Below are 14,532 nucleotides of genomic sequence, written 5' to 3'. Positions count from 1 at the left end.
TTGGCCCTTGACTGGACTGCCAGAAGTCTGCACCCATTTATACCCTCTTTCCTGTGCATGTGAGGAAAACAACCCACTTTCACTGAACAGCTAGGAGTGTGCAAACGGCCTTAGAAGAAACTCGGCCACCAGCTTAAAAAAAAAAAAAAAAAGAAAAGAAAAAAATTCCTTTGTATTTTTTCAAACCCTTGGGCAAGATTATCTAACTATGTTACAGTCCTTAAGAAGAGCATTCTAAAGCTGGTGCATAACATACCTACAAGCCCAGCACTCAGGAAGTGAGCTGCTATATAAATATATAGCTACACAAGACGCTGTCTCAAACAAAGAGCTTCATTCTAGAGAGGAAATTAAAAATGGATGAAAAGCAAGGCACCTCGGCAAAACCCTGCTCCTAGACTCCAGGCACCATGTGTAGGGAGGGGAAAAAAGAACCTTATAGAGGCTTTGAAAAGCACAAAAACAACAGAGAAGCAGCTGTCATTCAGAGACTGGCACAAGCTCAAGAATTCAGGAGTGGGAATGCTTTGTTTGGTCACCATTTGTGGGCAGGATGGTAGAGGGATGGCTTGGGTGGTGGCACAGGGTCAGAGATTCTAGGTCTGACTGCTTTCCCCTTGAAAGGTCAGTTTCCTCCAACATAGTTGTAAGAAAGCGGGGGTGGGGGGGTGGGAGGGTGGGGGGGTGGGGGGTGGTGGAGGGGGTGGTGGCACACGCCTTTAATCCCAGCACTTGGGAGGCAGAGGCAGGCAGATCTTTGTAAGTTCAAGGCCAGCCTGGTCTACAGAGCAAGTTCCAGGACAGCTAGGACTGTTACACAGAAATCCTGTCTGGAAAAAACAAAAACAAGGAAGGAAGGGAGGAAAGGAGGAAGGGAAGGAGGGAGGGAGGGAGGGAGGGAGGGAGAGAGGGAGAGAGGAAGGGAGGAAGGGAGGAAGGGAGGAAGGGAGGAAGGAAGGAAGGAAGGAAGGAAGGGAGGAAGGGAGGGAGGAAGGAAGGAAGGAAGGAAGGAAGGAAGGAAGGAAGGAAGGAGAGAAGAGCAGAGCTGGGCTGTGGTTCAGTGGTAAACTTCTTGCCTAGCAGGTGAAAAGGTCCTGTGTTTGAAAAAGAGATGATATATAAAGCAATACCAGGAAAGCCAGATAGAGAGAGCATTCCTGAAATTCTAACACTTGGAGGCTAATGCAGGAGGACCACTGAAAGTTTTACCCAAAATGGGCACTGAAGAATGGGGGCCACCTGAGACCACAGTCTCTGAATTTAATTAATTAATGAGGAAGTTGAGATATAGAGTTGATAGAGGGCCTGCTTGCCTTGCATAAAGCCTTGAGTTCAATCCCAAGCACCACAGAAACCAGCTGTGATGGTGCACCTGTAATCCCAGCTCACAGAAGGTAGAAGCAGAAGGACCAGAAGTTCAAGATCATTCTTGGCCATACAGAAAGTTTGATGTCAACCTAGACTACATAAAACCTTGCTAAGGTGGCTCAGAGGTTAAAAGCATTGACTGATCTTCCAGAGGTCTGAGTTCAATTCCCAGCAACCACATGGTGACTCATAACCATCTATAATGAGATCTGGTGCCCTCTTCTGGCCTACAGGGACACAAGCAGACAGAACACTGTATAACTAATAAATGAATAAATCTTTAAAAAGTTAAAAAAAAAAAAAAAAAAAAAAAAAACCCTTGCTAAGGGGAACAGGTGGGACTGAAAGAAGGAAGGGAGAGGAGGGAGGACCCCAGGATAGCAGAACAAATGTATCCACTGCTACCACTTACAGCTGTCATGATTGTTCTATTTTACTATCCACAAGGATGCCCAGAGCTATAGGACAAGCTGGATGGGCAACATCACCCACACCAGACCCAAAGTCTCTCTCTCTCTCTCTCTCTCTCTCTGTTGGGGACCATCACCATCCTCACAACCTTAGGGCTCTGAGATAGAAAATTACTGCCTCTTAAGAAATAAACAAGATGTTCAGCAGAACATTCCAAGGTACAGGCTTGCAGTTTCACAGCCAGCTAAAGAATAGCTCAGGGCTATCTCTCCAGCTGCAATTTACAGCCAATTACAGGTTAGCTAAACAACTTAGGCCATTCCTTCTACTGACCTCCTTGCTCTGCCTACATGCCAGAGACAATTCTTATGATATTTTGGCAAAGGATATAGCTGCTTTTTGTCCTTGACCTAAAAATCTACCTGAGGCTAAATTTGGATTTAATAGCATAGTTAGAGGAGATTTTAAGGCAGCCTAGTATTGACTTTGTCATGTGGTTATTAGTAATCACTCTTAGTAATTTCAATATACAATGAAAAGGAGCAAACAAGAGAAAGAGAAATACAAAATGTACAATTTGAGGAGAAAAGGAGTCCAGAAAGTGTAATGGAACTAAGTCCAGTGCTTAGGCAAGACCCCACCCAACTAAGTTTTCAACTTGTGAAAAGAAATTAAAGAAAAGTTTAAGCAGTGAAGGAACCCATCAACAACAGAATTGAAGGAAGAGGCCAAGTTCCAGTCCCATGGTTATAGCGGTAGAGTTCAGGAACACACACACACACAAAAGGGGTTGCCTTTAATCCCAGCACTTGGGAGCCAGATGGATCTTTGTGTTTAAGGCCAACCTGGTCTACAGAGTGAGTTCCAGGATAACCAGGGCTACAGAGAAACCCTGTCTTTAAAAAACTGGGGACAGAGTAGTGGTTGGGGGGGGCACAGGGGAATTTCCCTTCACAGCTAAAAAAGCCACTGAGACCAGACATATGTCAAGAGTGCCCCTGCATGGAGGCCCAGAGAGACCACTGGGTGCAGCTACAAAGGTGAACTCTGAGTTGGTTAGAGACCCCAAGGTGCTGGAGATGCCAGAGTCATGAGATACCCGCCAAAGAGAGCTGCAGACAACTGTAGAACCAGCCTACAGAGAAAAGTGTGTTTCAATCAACATGGCGGGAAGTTGGGCTTCGAAAGAAGGCTTTGACATCAGCATGGATGATAAATTGAGTTCACCCTGCTTGTTTCAGTCTTGCTTTGGCCCAGTATTTCCTCATTGTGCATCCTTTCCTCACTTTTGGAATGGTAATATATATTCCCATTTATATTGGAAGTATGTGGTCTACTTTCTTATTTTAATTTCCAGGAGTTACAGTGAAGAGCTTGCCATTAGTCTCAGAAACTGATACACTATGGGGACTTTTGAAGAAGGACTGAATGCATTTTTTGCATTGTGATATGACCACAAGCCTATGGAGGCTATAATTTGAATTTTAGTTTGAATAAGAGTAAGAATGAACACCCCCACCACCACCCCTTAGGCTCATATGTTTGAATGTTTAGTCATTAGGGAATGGCAGTACTTGAGAGATATTAGGAGGTGTGGCCCTATTGGAGTAGGTGTGGCTTTGTTACAGAAGTGTGTCACCTGGGGTGAGCCAACACTAGGACCCAGAGCACTCTCTCTCTCTCTCTCTCAGGACATAGCTCTCAACTACTGCTTCAGTGCAATTCATGCCACCATGTTCTCACCATTATGATAATGAAATAACCCTCTGAAACTGTAAGCAAGCCCACAATTAAATGATTTCTTTTATAAGAGTTGCCTTGGTCATGGTCTCTTCACAGCAACAGAGCAGTGTCTAAGACACCATCACCCAGAGACCATCATGAAGAATTCTCCACCTGTGCTTTCCATCTGGCTTAGATTAAAATACCATTCAAGCTTGCTATTAGCTGCAAAGGGGGATCTGATAATGACCTCATTCCTGAACAACAACTCCAAAAAAGAAAAGTTAGTAGCATTTGCTTTACAAGGAAGCAGCAGCCACCATTGGAAACATGCATTTCTTAATCAGATGTACATTGAGCACCAGAATAAAAGGAAAGAGTGATATGATTCCATTCTTTCCTTTTTCACATGAAATATACAATAGCTCAGTTCTTTAAATTAAATGAGTCAAGGAAACACAGACAGGTTTGGATGTCAGAAAACCATGAGGTAAAAATGAGAAGAAAAAGTTAGGAATCAAGACACTGATTTGGTGAGTCAAACATCACTCTATTTTTTTTCTCATTGTTAGACAAGACCCTTAGGCAAGAGGAAAATGCCATCCTGGACTCATGCCTAGGAGAAGGTATCTCAGAAGCTGATGTGAATGCAATGATGAACTCCAATGTAAGACACAGAGAAGACAGGAACACAAACAGGCAAACAAGTAAGAAGCAGGATCCTGTGCAGATGTGGAACTGTTTAGAAACCTTTGAAGGATAAAGGCCCATCCAGAGAGGCTAGAGCTAAACAGTGCCAGGTACTGCCTTTGTGATCAAAACAGTGAGCTATTTTCCATATAAGAAAATATATACACAGCTTACACATCATGTAAGATAGACAGCTTGAAGCAAAAAAGCATATCACTTAAAAATATTACCTTTCGTGAGAACAATAGGTAATTATTACTAGCCTGAAATGTGTCCACACTAATGAATAGAAAATAGCAAACATAACTCAATACGTTTTTATAGAGTGCTTTTTTCGAAACAGTGTTTCTCTGAATAGCTTTGGAGCCTATACTGGCACTTGCTCTATAGACCAGGCTGGCCTCAAATTCACAGAGATCAGCCTGCTTCTGCTGCCTTCTATAGAGTGCTTCTTAAGTGCCTGGCACAATGGAGGAAAAAAAATTTAAAGCTATACTGCTGGGTGTGGTGGCACATGCCTTTAATCCCAGCATTTGGGAGGCAGAAGCAGATCTCTGTTAGTTCCAGGCTAGCCTGGTCTACAGAACAAGTTCCAGGATAGTCAAGGCAACACAGAAAAGCCTATCTAGAAAAAACAAAAATAAAAAATGTAAACAAAAACAAAACAAAACAAAAAACTATTTGGCACATATCCTTTAAGTGTATTTACTCTAATTACAAGAACATATATGATGTATAGAAGGGCTCACAAAGACAAGTGTGTTGGGAGGCAATTACACTTTGAGTTTGCTACTTCTGCTAAGTGCTTTTAAGTTACATCTTCACCACTGAAACTGTAAGTACACAATTGAATGAATTTTAATAGATTTATAATACTATGCAACCATCATCAATATCTATCTCAGAACATTTTTATTACACAAAAAGAAACAAGACATCCTGTTCTCTGTTCCTCCAAACCTCGATATCACTACTCTGGCTCTCTGGATGATAAAGAAATGTCATCCAGCATGTGGCCTTTTATGCCTGGCCTCTGTAACAGCACTGTTCTCAAGCTTCACTCAGGATGCAGCAAGTATCAGTTCTTATAGCTGAATAATAATCCACTCATCAGGTGATGAACCTTCAGGGTAATTCCATTTGGAGACTATTAATGAATAATAATGTCCATGAATAGCCACATGTAAATACCTACGTTTTTAAGTGCTAGAGCATTGAATTCAGGGTCTTCTTCATCTAAGCATGTTTTACCTCTGAGCTACTGCCTATAGATGCAGCTCTCAATGCCTCCATAAGACTGGCCTATAGATGCAGCTCTCAGCTACTGCTGCAATGCCGTGTGTGCCACCACATTCTTCTGATCTCCATAGGCATTGTGACTTTCACACACACAAATTTTTTGGCTTGGTTTTTGTTGGTGGTGTTGTTTTGTTTTAGGACAGGGTCTCACTATGTAACTATGGCTGTCCTATATCTCAGTATACTTGGCCTACAGCACAGAGATCCACCTGCCTCTGTCTCCTCAATGCTGGAATTAAAGGCATGAATAGCTTCTCAGAGCTATATTTTTTTTAATGCTATCAGTTTATAATGCAGCAATGTTCCAGTTTAACTTGAGTGACAAGCTGATATCAAAACTAGCTCAGACAGGTGGGGGTAGATCCTTTGAAAATCCAGGAAGGCCTGGGGCTTACCTGGGAAGACAGGATAAGCCAGAGAACAGGGGCCTAGCAAGAGTCAGACCATGCAGGCAGGACAAGGGGCAGTTGATGAATGCTTGCACTGGGCAGGGCAGCACAATAGACAGAACATGCTTGAAAGGGGATGGTTGCAACTGCTGGACTCCAAAGACCGTTTACACAAAGGCAGCAATAAATATTGTTAAATTCCAACTGAGAATATAGCTCAGTGCTAGCCTGTTAGGCTAATGTATGCACAGGAGGGAGGCACCTCACAGCAAAAAATAAAGAACTATAAGAAAAGAATACAATGGAAAAGCAGCAGGCATTCTGGAAGAAAGCTGTTTCACTGTTTTAGAGTGATCGTCAGTATGGTAGAACTCTACAGAAACAGGAACACTGACTGAGAAGTAATATTTAGAGCCTAAGAACAAATCATCGGAGGTTGCCTTGCCTCCTTTCCCAGGAAAAACATGGGAAGCGAAAGCTGTCCCTCATTCTGATGTGTCTAATGGGCAGGACTTTGAATCTCCCTGGGCTGAGGTAGCTATGTCCTGGTCCAACTATATGGAGCCACAGCAACCCAGAACCAGATCACTGACAGGTACTTTGGAAAGCAGAAGGCACCACTAAAAGATGGCATATGGAGGTATGTAGATAAAAAACAGGAAGCCTTTTTGGTAGTGGATGTAAATACAGTGTAAATTGTTTTTAGAAAACAAGAATGAAGCTAGAATGAAAATAACATGACCAGAGTAAAATGGGTTTCTCCCAAGAATTCTACCCAGGATTGTAAAAAATACAGGAATTATGGGAATGTCAAAGACCAAAAGGCTAAGGTAGTAAAATGTTTGTTTAAAAAAAGTCACTATGATTGTGCAACAAAGGACAAGAGGGGTAGGGTTTGATATGAGGTAATATTTCATTAAACCAAACCCCTCAGACACGTCCTAATCAATGCCTGTGTACTAGCCTATTCTCTAAGTAATCTGCCCATATTAGCCAAAGCTAGAGTTGATTGAGCCCCAAAACCAAGCCAGAGGAACATAGGCCAAGTGGATCAAACGAAGAACTTTAAAACCTGAGGGATGGATGGACCCCAAAGACTCTAATTCTCATTATAATTCAGAAATCTAGGATATGTGAAAATCAGACTTCCATGCCCAAACATCGCAGTTCTACAATTCTGGGTGGAAACTGGGCAAGTTGCCTCTACCATATCCCTGAGATGGGGCTGCCTCATGGTTCAGCTGTGAGCTGGAGACTCCTGGGAGCTGTAAGACACAGAGCCCATAAGCAAGAAGTTTCCCAGAAGGGTAAATAAGTGACTGTCCATCCTCCCTGCTGATAAAAACCTACGTTTGTAGATAAACTATATGTATTGAGAAGGAGGGGCACACACCACATAAATATACTTTGTTTCGAGACAGGGTTTCTCTGTGTAACCATGGCTATCCTGAACTCACTCTGTAGACCAGGCTAGCCTCAAACTCAAGAGCTCTGTCTGCCTCTATCTCCCTAGTTCTGGGATTAAAGGTGTGCACCACCACTGCTCAACTGCACATACTTCTTAAAAGTATAAGCAAGTCAGCAAGGAAATCAGGAGGAAACATAAGAGGAGGCAGAAACCCAGAGGCAGGTAACTGCTATTAACTTTTATCCTGAGGCCTGTGCAGAACCAAGGAAACCTGAGCTTTGGTTTTTTTTTTTTGTTGTTGTTTTGTTTTGTTTTGTTTTTTGTTTTGTTTTGTTTTCCAAAGCCCCAAAAGGCACAGGGCACAACCCCAGTGCCCAGGCAAGATTGGAAATCTAAGGAGAGTTTACCCCAAGTTCAGTTGGGATTTCCAAAAGATAGACCTCAGGGTGAGTCAGACAGAAATAAACCTCATCTGTTCCCCCTCCCCCAAGAACTATCTTCAGAGAAATCACCTGTGATCCCATCTCATAGTGAGACAGAAAATAGTTTACCCCAATAATCTGAGATTACGAGGTGACTCTCACATGGATGTGAGATCCAAATCCCACACCTAAGAGACCACAAAATCCTCTGTGCTGTGCACTGCTGGCGGGAAGAAGAGTCCACACAACCTATGCCAGGTGGGCCAGCAATCCCTCTAGTTTATACTCTGGAGCAACACTTGCTCACACCAATTAGGAGCCCTAGACAAGAATTTCACAGAAGTACCATTTCTAGGAGTAAAAGGAGGTAGAAGCCAAAGACTCCTCAGCAAGATCAAGAAAAATACACTGGGGTATAGTGGGAAACCCTACAACAGTGAAAAAAAAAAAAAAAAAAAAAAAAAAAGTGGCACACACCTATGTAGTACCCGTGGAGGCCAGAAGAGGGTGTTATATCCCCTGGAACTGTCTTTAGATGGTTATTAGCTATCATGTGGGTGCTGGGAAGCAAACCGGGGTCCTCTGCAAGAGCAGCCAGTGATCTTAACCTCTGGCCACCTCTCCAGCTGCTCTGCTTCTATTTTAAACAGACACATGTCTCTAAAAGACTGGAGAAGATCATTTCAGTCAGAGTGACCCTACAGGGAGACCTGAATCACTCCCGAAGCAGAACAAAAGCAGGCTTTTTGATACATCCAGATATTTATTCCCGATTTAAGTATTACTCAGCCAAAAACCAGAGGCATTTTAAAAGTTAAATACTGTTTGGACCACCAGTTGGTAACCTGTTACTAGGCAGGGTGTCATTGAAACACTAGCCTGGGCGGGCCTGGATTCTTGGTCTCACCAGTTTTTAGAGTGGAGGCAACTCCACCATCTCATGTGCTATCCAGAAAGAAAAACTACTCTATCCAAGCATAGGGTCCCTCAGGTACTTCCTGCACAAACTCTACAAGTGATGGGTCTCCTGGGCCCCGCTGGGTGGGCTGATCTGAGAAAATCTCTTCCAGTAGCCAAAACGTCCTTTGGGATCTATGAGTCTGTGAAGAATGGCCTCATTTACCCTTTGCCCCAGAAATACCCTTAATCTGAGAAGCAAGTCAGCCAGAGAGAGCTGTCAAACAGGCCAGATGCAGGTGACACAGCTTAGTTTATGACTTTCACCTCAAAGTGACATCTGATGCTCCACCTGTCATTTCAGCTGACAAACCTTCTTCCTAAGTTCCAGCACAGGAACTATGGAAATCAAGAATAAAATGGGAAAATAATAGGAAGGTTATTAAAAGGAGGCCGGCTGGGCGTTGGTGGCACGCCTTTAATCCCAGAACTCGGGAAGCAGAAGCAAGCAGATCTCTGTGAGTTCAAAGACAGCCTGGTCTATAGAACGAGTTCCAGGACAGGCTCCAAAGCAATACAGAGAAACCCTGTCTGGGAAAGAAAAAAGAAACAAGAAAGAAAAAATAAAGGAGGCTGACAAAATGGCTCAGTGGGGAAAAAAGACTTGCCACTAAGCCTAACAATGTAAGTTTGATCCCTGGGTCCTACTTGGTAGAGAACCAGCTCCTACAAAGTGACCTCCACATACATGTACACACACACACACACACACACACACACACAGAGAGAGAGAGAGAGAGAGAGAGAGAGAGAGAGAGAGAGAGAGAGAGAGAGAGATACACATATGTACCCAAATAAGCAATGAAGGTTAAAAACATTAAATCAATAAAAAAAAAAAAAAAAAAAAGTACTGGGTTTGCTTATTTATTTGAGACATGGTTTCTCTGTGTAGCCTTAGCTATCCAGGAACTCAATCTATAGATCAAGCCTTGAATTGAGAGACCCATCTGCCTCTGCCTCCCAAGTGCTAGGATTAAAATTGTGCACCACCACACCTGGCTCAATAAAAAAGTGGGGTTTTGTTGTTTTTTGTTTGTTTGTTTTGGGGGGGGCTGGAAATGTGTCTTAGCAGAAGAGTCCTTATCTAACAAGCTCAAGGTGCTAGGTTTAAACCACATACCACATTCAAGATTACAATAGTTAGGCCAGTTGTGGTGCATGCCTTTAATCCCAGCACTCAGGAGGCAGTTTTAGGAAAGGGGATCTCTGAGAGTTTGAGGCCAGCCTGGTCTACATAATGAGTTCCAGGGCAACCAGGACTATGTAAAAAGACCCTGCTCAAATAAAGAAATAGGTAAGTAAATAAATAAATGTGTGTGTGGGTACATTCTAGAGAGCTGGGAATGTAGCTCAGTGGTAGAGTGCAAAAAACTTCTCAAACCCCATGTACCAGAGGGTAGTCCTCAGCTCAAGCATCTCAGGGACTTCTCATTGTTCTAAGTACAACACAGCTGAGGCCCACACAATGGCTTTCCAGCCCTGGCACCTGCTACCTCACAGCAGAACCACTCTCCAAGGCCTCCTGAGTGCTATGCAGTAATGAACTTGACAGAATTCCTGGAAAGAAGCTGTGTCTGCAAAGGCTGATTGCCTGTCTAGAAATGCAATGATGTGAGAAGGTTGAAGCATTGCAGGTGCAGAGCTGAGTTACAATTTATCTCAGGCTAGCTTTTACCCCTAAGCGTCATTTGTTGTCCACCTATGTGTCAGACCTAACATTCTGTGACTAATAGATTAAAAACATTATGAAGGTTTTTTTTTTTTTTTTTTTTTTTTTTTTGTTATTGTTCTTGATTTTGGTGTTTCAAGACAGGGTTTCACTGTATAGCCTTGGCTGTCCTAGAACTCACTCTGTACATTAGTCTGGCCTTGAACTCAGAGATCTGCCTGCCTCTAGAATGCTGGAATTAAAGGCATGCACCACCACTGCCCAGCCCTTTTGAAATCTATTAACTTAGCAGACTATACCTTCCACCAGCCTAAATGCTAAGAATGTCATCAGACAACATTTGAGGTCTACAGCTTAGATTTATACATTCTACTGTTATGTACCTCTCTGATATTTCCACCAATGTACTTGAAAACTGTATTGACTTATGACTTTGTCTGTTACTACGAAAACTTCACAAAATTACTTCCACATTAGAACATGGAATTTGACACAGACTAAATCTGTATTCCTGGGCCATGACTGCTCATTCCTATTAGGCTCCAGAATAAACTTTCTCTTATCCTTTTTAAAAAATATTGTTATCATTATTTTAATTTTATTAATTTATGTTTTACATTCCATCTCTTTTTTTAAATATGGAACACTTTATGAATTTTTATGTCATCCTTGCACAGGGGCCATGCTAATCGTCTCTGTATCGTTCCAATTTTGGTATATGTGCTGCCAAAGCAAGCCCTACATTCCTTCTCGGATCCTTTTTGAGGTAAGAGCTGTTTTCTTCTTCTTCTTTTTTTTTTTTTTCTTTAAATTGGTTTTTCAAGACAGAGTTTCTCTGTGTTATCTGGCTGTACTAGAATTCGCTGTAGATCAGGCTGGCCTTGAACTCAGGGAGGTCCACCTGCCTCTGCCTCCCAAGTACTGGGGCTAAAGGCATGCACCACCACAGCCTGGCAAGAGCTGTATTCTTGCATTGACATAAGAAAAGCCTCTCTCTCTCTTTGTAAGGATTCCAGCACCTTCAGGTCCACACTGGACTCCTTAAAGACAAGGTCAAGTCTCCTATAGCCCAGGTTAGCTGATATACAACTCTCTCTCTGTAGTCAATGAGGACCTGAACATCAGATCCAATTTGCAAGGCAGGTTTTTTGATTACCATGTCTTCCCTCAGGGTGCCACTGCCCAAGGGCCCTCCTCTCCTCTTGCTCAACCCTGCTGTGGCAATAGTTCAAGGGCCTGCTCCTTCTGAGCTCTCTTATTCACAGATAACCCTGAGCCCACAGATCCTTGTACTCAGAGTCTGCTCTCCAAAGGGACTCCCATGGTACCTCCTCCAACAGGGACCTTTCACACAGCCACCAGTGTGACTTTCCCAGAAGTACAAGGCATGACTTTGTAACACTTCAGATGAGTTATTTCATTTGACCTCTTCCAACAATCACATAAAGATGACCTCAAAGCCCTTATTGACATGTGACATATTTTAAGAATCCTTGTAAAATATCAGGAGTGAGCCAAGTATGGTGGAACATGTCTTTAATCTCAGCACTCAGTAAGTAGGCAGAGGCAACCTGGTCTACTGACAAAGGTCCAGGACCACCAAGGCTATACAAAGAAACCCTGTATTGAGGGAAAAAAAAAAAAAATCTGGAGTGCTAAACCAAGTGTGGTGTTACATGCCTGTATTCCCAGAAAACAGGAGGCTGAGGTAACAGAATTGGGAGGTCAGGTCATCCTCAATTGCATGGCTAGCTAAGACCCTGTCTCAAGAAAAAAAGGTATTTGGTTCTGATATGTTAAATAAAAATTATAGGAGACTACTAGTTTGAACAAAGCTCCTGAACTGGGTCCCAAAAGACTTCTGACTAAAAATCAAAATGAATTCATTCATTGATGTTCCATTAAGCTAAAACTAAGTGGTGGGCCCAACCTTCAAAGCAATCAGGATTAGAGAGCTAACAACCAAATTTTTGCGAACAGACCAGCTTCAATGCAGATAACACTGAGGCTCCCTTGGCCTTCCTCCATGGATCTAATGATGACCAATCATTTACTTTTCTATTATTCTGTCCCCACCTCACAAGGAAAACTGGAAGTGACCAATTTACCTTTTGGTTTGTTTCTTTTGTTTTAGCCATTTTTCTGTCTATAAAACCAATTTTTCAGGCCTGGCTCATTGGAACATTTATTTTATTTTATAGAATGAGGTGTTGCCTGGTTCTTGAATCTAAAATAAAGCCAATTAAGAGTCTTAAACTGACTGTTGTAATTTTATCTCCTGAGAGCTTGTTCTTGTAAAACTGAGTCACTTAATCTCTCTGAACCTGAGATCTATCAACAACAGAGAAACTATAGCATTCACCAGTTCTAGTGAGATCTGCTCCATAAAGTAATATTAACTATAAAATCACACAATAGTACCAACATGGGAACAGCCAGCTCCATGGGGGTGTTTTGGGGACCTCAGGTTGAGATCAAATCTCAGTATCTGGTTGAACCTGCCATTAGAATTCTTACATTTGGTCTCTTTTTTTTTTTTTTTTTTAAGTAAAGAATGCCATTTAATCCCAGCACTCAGGACACAGAAGCAGGTAGATCTCTAAGTTCAAGGCCAGACTGGTCTACAGAGTGAGTTCCAGGACAACTAAGGCTACACAGAGAAACCCTGTCTCAAAAAACAAACAAAACAAAAGGTGGGGGACGCCTCCAGAACAAACTTTTAGAGAAAACAGACAAATAGGCAAAATTCTAATAGTTAAGTACTTTGTACTCAATCTTAAACTCCAAGTACTATTGCAAAGTAATATTCTTCTCAACCTGGCGTAGTGACATACCATACATCTTTAATCTCAGCATTTGGGAGGCTGAGGCAGATGGATCTCTGTGAGTTCAAGGCCATCCTGGTCTATGCCAGGACCGCTAGAACTATGTAGAGAAACCCTATCTCAAAAAATAAAAAGGGACTGGAGAGATTACTGGCAGTTAAGAACACTAGCTACTCTTCTGGAGGACCTGGGTTCAATTCCCAGAACCCACATGGCAGCTCATAACTGTCTGTAATCCAAATCAAAGTGATTTGACATCCTCATTCAGACATAAATACAGGTAAAACACCAATGTACCAATAAATCATAAAAGAGTAATATTTAAAAGAGAGAGGAAGGAAGGAAGGAAGGAAGGAAGGAAGGAAGGAAAGAAAGAAAGAAAGAAAGAAAGAAAGAAAGAAAGAAACAAGGACAGATGATGGGGGATGTCCTTCCGTATACATGTTTCTCTTATTGGTTGATGACTAAAATACTGTTTGGTCAATATAGGCAGGAAAATAAGTGGGACTAGGAGATGAGAAGAATTCTGGGAAAAGTAGGCAGAGAGAGACACCATGTAGAGACCGAAAGGATAGGACGCACTAAGCATTCTCTGATAAGATAAGGCCATGTAGAAATACATAGATTAGTAGTTATGGGCTAATAATTAAGACAGAGCTAGCCAATAAGAAGCCCTTGCCATTGGCCAATAGTTTTATAATTAACATGTCTCTGTGTGCTTATTTGGGCTGAAAGGGTGGCATGGCAGGCCTGGTGAGAAAGAAAACTCCAGCAACAGAAGAAAATAAAAAATACTTTGAGTTATTTAAAAATAAAAATGGGTTGGGGGTACAGCTCAGTAACAGAATGCTTACTTAGCTTGCTTAGGACTCACAAGGTCCTGGGTTCAATTCCCACCAACTCAAAACCAAAACTAAACTAAAACACACTGGAGAGAAGAAACTTGATGTACAAAGCTATAATTCTAGCATCCAGAAAAACATTCAGTACAACATTCTAATATAACTAAAATAGAGATGGTGTAGATTTTGCTTTTCAGCCTATTTTATGTGAAAGTTTCATAGGTCTTATTCTGTAGTAATAAAACTGGAGTGACAGTTTGATTAGGGTACAGAAGCTATTTTTAAAGGCAATATCATGTGACCCCAAACAAACTACATATAGAACAAGCATCTTCTGATGGACATGTGGTGACTTCTCAGCTTCTGCTGTAAGGTCAGTCATGTGACTGCCTCCACACACTCATTTGATCCACTTCACTGTGGGCTGCACCTCTCAAATTAGACTGTTGTTTTATATTTTTTAAGTTTTAATTTCTGCTCCTCCTTCTATTTAAATGTCCTATCCTGTGATATAGCACATCCCTCTCTTT

General features: G+C 42.0%; 1 protein-coding gene and 1 non-coding gene across 2 annotated transcripts in view; both read right to left on the bottom strand.

Moving 5' to 3' along the window:
• The window catches only part of Pc (pyruvate carboxylase), an 87,382-nt gene that overhangs the window by 57,671 nt on the left and 15,179 nt on the right, over positions 1 to 14,532 (bottom strand). The window lies entirely within an intron of this gene.
• Positions 10,968 to 11,070, bottom strand: LOC127228987 (U6 spliceosomal RNA). Its single transcript, XR_007835080.1, has one exon. It is a non-coding gene; the product is annotated as a U6 spliceosomal RNA (small nuclear RNA).

The sequence above is a fragment of the Phodopus roborovskii genome, unplaced genomic scaffold (genome assembly GCF_943737965.1).
Source record: "Phodopus roborovskii unplaced genomic scaffold, PHOROB, whole genome shotgun sequence".
In the NCBI taxonomy this organism is placed as follows: Eukaryota; Metazoa; Chordata; class Mammalia; order Rodentia; family Cricetidae; genus Phodopus; species Phodopus roborovskii.
This window is presented reverse-complemented; position numbering and strand designations above follow the sequence as displayed.